Source organism: Schistocerca gregaria, chromosome 8 (assembly GCF_023897955.1).
Source record: "Schistocerca gregaria isolate iqSchGreg1 chromosome 8, iqSchGreg1.2, whole genome shotgun sequence".
In the NCBI taxonomy this organism is placed as follows: Eukaryota; Metazoa; Arthropoda; class Insecta; order Orthoptera; family Acrididae; genus Schistocerca; species Schistocerca gregaria.
The window spans coordinates 453,888,769-453,897,882 of record NC_064927.1 but is presented as its reverse complement, the minus strand read 5'-3'; the positions used below and the strand labels follow the sequence as shown (position 1 = coordinate 453,897,882).

Sequence of the window (9,114 nt, the reverse complement as noted above, 5' to 3'; positions counted from 1 at the left end):
GTTTTACCTGTGCGGCCGGGTGCGTCGAGGAAACATAGACCGCCACTACCAATGGCCACCACATTTCTAATGATTTCGTAGGTCATCTTTTGATCTGCAGGTAAGAGTTGTTCGTTTGTTAAGGCAAATGCACGCAAATCATCGACACTGAATTCTTGTTCTATCAATAAATCTCTATCAAAACGGTCATACGCAGAACGTTGTAGTGCAACTTCGCCAAGTTGAATGAGTGCTTTGTTGTTGATGGTTAAGCATATGTGATCGATTTCTTTTACAGCTCCGATGAAAATGATGTCCGAAAATAGAACGGTGATATCGTTCCTAACGGTACCAATGAGATGCAAAATATCTACGCTCAAGTTCTCTCTGAATTTTTATCGAAGATCCTTTGGTTTCGATGGCGAACATATGGTCGAAATGATAGCGAATAGCGCTCGCATTTGTAGTGTATTGCAACTGGCAAAGACGTCAGTCAGTGTAATTACACAGTGTTCATCACTTTCGAGTAAATTAAGTGTTTAGTAAGATTGTATGTCTGGCATTCTACGCCGTTGATCGTTCTCAAATTTGCAAATGAAATTGGAGCTTTCACATTTCTTAGCAGAGTTCTCAAATAGTTGCATTCGGCTTTATTTCGATGTACTGTGTAAACACACCCAATGTATCAGAAGAATGGATGCTAGATTTTGATAGCGTTCAACTCGCATACCTTGTTTACCTCGTTGTAATTCGACGTGGTATTCCTTGCGTAGTACACTACTGGCCATTAAAATTGCCACACCACGAAGATGACGTGCTACTGACGCGAAATTTAACCGACAGGAAGAAGATGCTGTGATATGCAGATGATTAGCTTTTCAGAGCATTCACACAAGGTAGGAGCCATTGGCTACATCTACAACGTGCTGACATGAGGAAAGTTTCCAACCTATTTTTCATACACAAACAGCAGTTGACCGGCGTTGCCTGGTGAAACGTTGTTGTGATGCCTCTTGTAAGGAGAGGAAATGCGTACCATCACGTTTCCGACTTTGATAAAGGTCGGATTGTAGCCTATCGCAATTGCGGTCTATCGTGTCGCGACATTGCTGCTCGCGTTGGTCGAGATCCAATGACTGTTAGCAGAATATGGAATATGGAATCAGCAGGGTAATAACGGAACGCCGTGCTGGATCCCAACGCCCTCGTATCATTAGCAGTCGAGATGACAGGCATCTTAATCCACATGGCTGTAACGGATCGTGCAGCCACATCTCGATCCCTGAGTCAACAGATGGGGACGTTTTCAAGACAACAACCATCTGCACGAACAGTTTGACGGCGTTTGCAGCAGCTTGGAGAATCAGCTCGGAGACCATGGCTGCGGTTACCCTTGACGCTGCATCAACGACGAACCTGGGTGCACGAATGGGAAAACGTCATCTTTTCGGATGAATCCAGGTTCTGTTTACAGCATGATGATGGTCGCATCCATGTTTGGCGACATCGCGGTGAACGCACATTGGAAGCGTGTATTCGTCATCGCCATACTGGCGTATCAGCCGGCGTGATGGTATGGGGTGCCATTGGTTACACGTCTCGGACACCACTTGTTCGCAGTGTCGGCACTTTGAACAGTGGACGTTACATTTCAGATGTGTTACGACCCGTGGCTCTACCCTTCATTCGATCCCTGCGAAACCCTACATTTCAGCAGGATAATGCACGACCGGATGTGGCATGTGCTGTACGGACCTTTCTGGATACAGAAAATGTTCGACTGCTGCCCTGGCCAAAACATTCTCCAGATCCCTTATCAATTGAAAACGTCTCGTCAATGGTGGCCGAGCAACTGGCTCGTCACAATATGCCAGTCACTACTCTTGATGAACTGTGGTATCGTGTTGAAGCTGCATGGGCAGCTGTACCTGTACACGCCATCCAAGGTCTGTTTGACTCAATTCCCAGGCGTATCAAGGCCGTTATTACGAACAGAGGTGGTTGTTCTGGGTACTGATTTCTTAGGATCCATGCACCCAAACTGCGTGAAATGTAACCACATGTCAGGTGTAGTCTAATATACTTGTCCAATGAATACCCGTTTATCATCTGCATTTCTTCTTGGTGTAGCAATTTTAATGGCCAGTAGTGTATACTTTTGCGGTAGAGCATGTAATATAATATTTGATAACATGTACTGGGAGGATATTGGAATCTAGGCTAACTGGTACACGGAGCAAATACAAACCGATCAAACAAAATGCTAAGAATCGACAACAATTGGTTTCCTGTGGACTGTAATGAAATTAAAAGACATTTTGCATTGTGGCGAAAGTGAAAAAAAGCAAGAATTCAACTAAAATGGTCGAACAGGGCGCATGTTAAGAAAAACGACGCCGCTAAAAAAAATTTGCAGATTACAAGATGTTCACACTTTGCAAATAGTGATCTGGTTGCCGATACAGACTAAATGAGCAAAAGAATATCTGTCACGAAGTATCTGAATCAAAAAATTTAAAGAAGTGTATATTATGAAATAGGACACTACTATCGATGAATCGCTTGGGAAATTTAAGGGCGCTTATCTTACAAACAATTCAGTCCACCGAAAAGAGCACGATTCGTTGGTAAATTTTACAGCTTATGAGACTGAGATTCAGGTTATTGCTATGTCTTTAAAATACATGCAGGCCATGATAAGATAAAAAATGTGATGATAGCGCCTCTGAAAGTGTTGCCAGAGAGCTACCACAGTTGGTGTTAGCCAGAGGACTCACTTTATACCTAGATAATTGGTGCTTTTCATCGAAATTATTTGTGACACTATCGCACAATTACACTGAAGAGCCCAAGAAATCTGCCCAATATCGTGTACAGCCTCCGCGAGCAAGCAGAAGTGCCGAATCACGACATAGCTTGGACTCGACTAATGTCTGAAATTGTGCTGGAGGGAACTAACACCCTGAATCCTGCAGGGCTGTTCATAAATCCGCAAGAGTACAAGTGGGTGGAGATGTCTTCCGAGCAGCACGTTGCAAGGCGTCCCAGATATGCTCAATTATGTTCAAGTCTGGGATGTTTGGTGGCCAGCGGGTGTGTTTAACCTCAGAAGAGTGTTTCTGGAGCCACTCTGCAGCAATCCGTTATGAACGTGTGGGGTGTCGCATTGTCCTGCTGGAATTGTCCAAGTCTGTCGAAATGCACAATGGATGTGATTGGATGCAGGTGATCAGACAGGATGCTTACAAACGTGTCACCTGTCAGAGTCGTATCTAGAAGTATCAGATGTCCCATACCTCTCCAACTGCACACGCCCCACGCCATTAAAGAGCCTCTACCAGCTTCAACAGTCCCCTGCTGACGTGTGTAGTCCACGGATTCATCAGGTTGTCTTCATACCCATACACGTCCATCCGCTCGATACAATTTGAAACGATAGTCGCCCCACCAGGCAACATGTTTCCAGTCATCAACAGTCCAATGTCGGTGTTGACGGGCCCAGGCTAGGCATAAAGCTTTGTGTCGTGCACAGTCATCAAGGATACACGAGTGGGCCTAAAGCTCCGAAAGCCCATATCGATGATGTTTCATGGAATGGTTGGTGCGCTGACCCTTTTTGATGGCCCAGAATTGAAATCTGCAGCAATTTGCGGAAGGGCTGCACTTCTGTCACGTTGAACGATTCTCTTCAGTTGTCGATGGTCCCGTTCTTGCAGGATCTTTTGCAACGGCAGTGATGTCGGAGATTTGATGTTTTACCGGATTCCTGGTATTTACAGCACACTCGTGAAATGGTCATACGGGAAAATTTTCACTTCATCGCTACCTCGGAGATGCTGTGCCCATCGCTCGTGCGCCTACTATAACACCACGTTCAAACTCACTTAAATCTTGATAACTTGCCATTGTAGCAGCAGTAACCAATCTAACAACTGCGCCAGACATTTGTCTTATACAGGATGTTTCAAAAAGGTACGACGAAACTTTCAGGAAACATTCCTCACACACAAACAAAGAAAAGATGTTATGTGGACATGAGTCCGGAAACGCTTAATTTCCATGTTAGAGCTCATTTTAGTTCGTCAGTATGTACTGTACTTCCTCGATTCACGGTCAGTTGGCCCAATTGAAGGAAGGTAATATTGACTTCGGTGCTTGTGTTGACATGCGACTCATTGCTCTACAGTACTAGTATCAATCACATCAGTACGTAGCATCAACAGGTTAGTGTTCATCACGAACGTGGTTTTGCAGTCAGTGCAATGTTTTCAAATGCGGAGTTGGCAGATGCCCATTTGATGTATGGATTAGCACGGGGCAAAGGCCGTGGCGCGGTACGGTACGTTAGTATCGAGACAGATTTCCAGAACGAAGGTGTCCCGATAGGAAGACGTTCGAAGCAATTGATCGGCGTCTTTGGGAGAACGGAACATTCCAGCCTATGACTCGCGACTGGGGAAGACCTAGAACGACGAGGACACCTGCAATTGACGAGGCAATTCTTCGTGCAGTTGACGATAACCCTAATGTCAGCGTCAGAGGCATTGCTGCTGTACAAGGTAACGTTGACCACGTCACTGTATGGAGAGTGCTACGGGAGAACCAGTTGTTTCCGTACCATGTACAGCGTGTGCAGGCACTATCAGCAGCTGATTGGCCCCCACGGGTACACTTCTGCGAATGGTTCATCCAACAATGTATCAATCCTCATTTCAGTGCAAATGTTCTCTTTGCGGATGAGGCTTCATTCCAACGTGATTGAATTGTAAATTTTCACAATCAACATGTGTGGGCTGACGAGAATCCGCACGCAATTATGCAACCACGTGATCAACACAGATTTTCTGTGAACGCTTGGACAGGCATTGTTGGTGATGTCTTGATTGGGCCCCATGTTCTTGTAAGGTGTCAGGCAAATCCAACACCTTCCATGAAAACCCTGACATAATAAGCAAATCTAGTATTATGTGACATTAAATTAACCAAAGTAATACGAGTAACGAGCGAGCAAATGGAATACCACAGACTAACACAAGAATGCCTAAATGCATGACGTACCTTCCCACCGTGAGACCGACGCAGTTCCGAGGGGAGAAACGAGAACAGAAAGTATTGTTATTTCTGTATAAGTTGCGACTCACTTACCACAGGTCAGGCCCCTGACGTTTACGTTTGGCCCGACGATGTACTATGGGTTAGGCTAGTGATAAATCACATTTGGCCCGAATACCGGACCACGAGTCTTTCACGTGATTGTAGGTCAGGAGGTTAATATACATTTTGCGGAGTCTCAAACATCTAATATTTTAAAAGGTTTTGGCATGATGAAAGTACTGCAAATTTGCAGACTGGTTGTTTGGGATGAATGCACTGTGCTACGTAAGAAAACGCCTGAAGCGTTTGTTCGAACTTTCTAGATCTATCGGGAAATGCAGAACCGTTCGGTCGAACTCTCATTTTATTAGCGGGTAACTTCCGACTTCAGACATACTCTACCAGTTATAGCAAACCCAACACCGGCTAATGGACACACCTTTGGAGACATGTACGTAACCTCCAATCCGATCAATATGCGCTAGCCATATTTTCCAAACAGCTGTAGGACATTGCTATGGAAAAGTTACAGCCGATACCGTCGCAAAATATATTTCATTTCCATTGAACTACTGTGTGATTGTTTCGTCGATCGCACAATTAACCGGGAAAGTTTTTCCAGAAATTACCATGAATTACAAAAATCCCCAATGGCTTTCCGAACGTGCTATTTTAGCGCAACAAACACCGATGTCAATGCAGTGAGCTACACCATCCGCGAACAAACTACGGGCGAGTCTGTCTCCTACAAATCGATCGACAGCGTCGTGAATGTGGACCGTATTTTAAACTATCCAATTGAGATTTTGAACTCTTTGAATCTTCCTGGTGTCCCTCCACATACATTGTCCCTCAAAATCGGGGCACCAATAAGCTTTTTGCGGAACACTAATCCAACTCGACTTCGCAATGGAACCAGGTTCTCCGTCAAAAATCTTAGCCAAATGTCACTGAGGCGACACTTCCGATTGACAAGTCAAATGGAGAAAATGCACTCATTCCTTATATTTTTATCATTCCCACCGATATGCTATTACATTTTAACCGACTGTGGTTCCCCATTCGCATAGCATTCTCAATGGCGATTAACAAAGCACAAAGCTAAACGCCTCAAGTGTGTGGATTAAATCTGTAAAATCCGTGCTTTTCGCATCGTCAGTCATATGTTGCACGCTCCCGAGTGGGGCAGCCGAAAAATGTATTTGTTTTTGCACCATACGGAAAGGCCAAAATTATTGTATATCCCAAAGCACTTGAACAAACTAATTCACATACAGTGAAATCATGAAGAAATCGCTCTATTACTACATATTTAAGTTTCTGCTTCGTTTATGTGTATCTGCTTCCAATAAATTACAATAGAACTGAAAGAGACATTGCAACGCATGCTGGGCATTGTCTAGTAGAACCATAGAAATTCTGACTGAAACTAACTAAACTAAACTCCGTCCGAACAGGCCTTGGAAGGCTCAATGGTACCGACCGGCCGCCGTGTCATCCTCAGTCCACAGGCGTCACTGGATGCGGATATCGAGGGGCATGTGGTCAGCAAACCGCTCTCCCGGCCATATGTCAGTTTACGAGACCAGGGCCGCTACTTCTCAATCAAGCAGCTCCTCAGTTTGCCTTCCAAGGGCTGAGTGCACCCCGCTTGCCAACGGCGCTCGGCAGACCGGATGGTCACCTATCCAAGTGTTAGCCCAGCCCGACAGGGCTTAACTTCGGTGATCTGACGGGAACCGGTGTCATCACTGCGGTGAGGCCGTTGGCTCCTATAAAAATTCTAAAAAGCAGAATCTCATATGGTGTTGACAGAATTATCCTTATGACCTTAGTGACATACGACTTCTGTCATTTGTCATTACAAATGTCCTTAGTGGTAAATGCCCTTAGCGTCCTTATATTTCCTTGGTGATTATTTAGAATTGCATTAATGTCACAGGGAATTTTTCCAAACAGATTAAAAAATGCAACTGCTAAACCTCTTTATAAGAAAGGTGACGGGAAAGGTTTAAATAATTACAGTTCAGTGTCCTTACCGGCGTCTTCTTCCAAAATATTCGGAGAAATAATGTATTCAAGACGAGTCTCACATTTAGGTAGGTACAATTTACTTCGCACACAAGAGTGTGGATTCCAGACGGGTTACTCGACTGAGAATGCCTTTTACACATTCACTCACCAAATTTTACTAGCATTAAATGAGAAAATATCGCACCAACTGGTGTGTTTTGCGATCTTTCCAATGCGTTTGACTGCACTGAAAATGTTACTCTCTTAGAAAAACCTAAGTTTAATGTAATTGGTGATTTTACACCCAATTGATCTAAATCATACTCACTCAAAAAAAGTTATGCAACACCTCGGTTCCGAGAGTTACAAAACCTGTACAGAAAATTGGAATAGAGAGCAACATTAACATCATTTCTGCCCTTTTTATTGCTCATGAAAACCACATATTGCATGTTGTACCACCATACAGCGAGACCTTCAGAGGCGGTGGTCCTGACTGCTGTACACACCGGTACCTCTAATACACAGTAGCACGTCCTCTTGCACTGATCCATGCCTGCATTCGTCGTGGCGTACAATCCACAAGTTCATCAAGGCACTGTTGTCCCGATTGTACCACTCCTCAACGATGATTAGGTGTAGATCCCTCAGAATGGTTGGTGAGTCACGTCGTCCATAAACAGACATTTTCAAACCATCCCCGGCATGTTCGATAGGGTTCAAGGCTGGAGAACATGGTGGCCCATCTACTCGAGCGATATAGTTATCGTGAAGGAAGTCATTCACAAGATGTGCATGACGGGGGCACGAATTGTCGTTCATGAAGACTAATGCCTCGCCAATATGCTGCCAATAGTTGCACTATCGGTCGGAGGATGGCATTCATGCACCGTACACGCGTTATGGCGCTTTCCAAGACACCAACGGCGTACGTCGGCCCCATATAATGCCATCCCAAAACAGAACGGAACCACCTCCTTGCTGCACTTGCTGGACAGCGTGTCTAAGGCGTTCAACCTGTCCGGGTTGCCTCCAAACACGTCTCCTACGATTGTCTGGTTGAAGGCACAGGCGACACTGATCGGTGAAGAGAACGTGATGCCAATCCTGAGCAGTCCATTCGGCATGTTTTTGGCCCCATCTGTACCGCGCTGCACGGTGTCGTGGTTGCAAAGATGGACCTTGCCATGGACATCGGGAGTGAAGTTGCGCATCATGCAGCGTATTGTGCACAGTTTGAGTCATAACACGACGTCCTGTGGCTGGACAAAAAGCATTATTGAAAATGGTGGCGTTGCTGTCAGGGTTCCTCAGAGCCACAATCCGTAGGTACCGGTCATCCAATGCAGTAGTAGCCCTTGGGTGGCCTGAGCGATGCATGTCATCGAACAGTTCCTGTCTCTCTGTATCTCCTCCATGTTCGAACAACATCGTGTTGGTTCACTCCGAGACGCCTGGACACTTCCCTTGTTGAGAGCCCTTCTTGGCACAAAGTAACAATGCGGACGCGGTCTAACCGCGGCATTGACCGTCTAGGCATGGTTGAACTACAGACAAGCAGTGTACCTCCCTCAGGGTAGAATGACTCCATATGATCAGCTGTCGGGCCCACTCTGTCTAATTGGGGCTGTTCATGCATGGTTGTTTACATCTTTGCAAGGGTTTAGTGACAACTCTGAACAGTCAAAGGGACTGTGCCTGTGATACAATATCCTCAGTCAACGTCTATTTTCAGGAGCTCTGGGAACTGGAGTGGTGCAAAACTGTTTTTGATGCGCGTACTTAACAAACAGAATGTAAAAAAATGTGCTGAATGACTAAAACAATGTCTTAAAGAGAGAATATTTTAGTGACTACGAGTTCCACAAGTTTCAATTTTCGGTCCACATTTGTTTTCGAGTGGTGAAATAGAATGAGGTACTGATATTGGGAGCTGGGATCTGGATCGCAGTTGACTTTCTAACTCATCCATCTGGTTCAGATTGGGACCCTGGACAGGTCAACTAATTTCAGGAATGTTATCGTCCA

The 9,114-nt window shown here is 45.1% G+C and overlaps 1 pseudogene; it reads right to left on the bottom strand.

The window, feature by feature from the left end:
- Nucleotides 1-6,725: 6,725 nt before the first annotated feature.
- LOC126285597 (5S ribosomal RNA) lies at nucleotides 6,726-6,843 on the bottom strand (annotated as a pseudogene).
- Nucleotides 6,844-9,114: the final 2,271 nt, after the last annotated feature.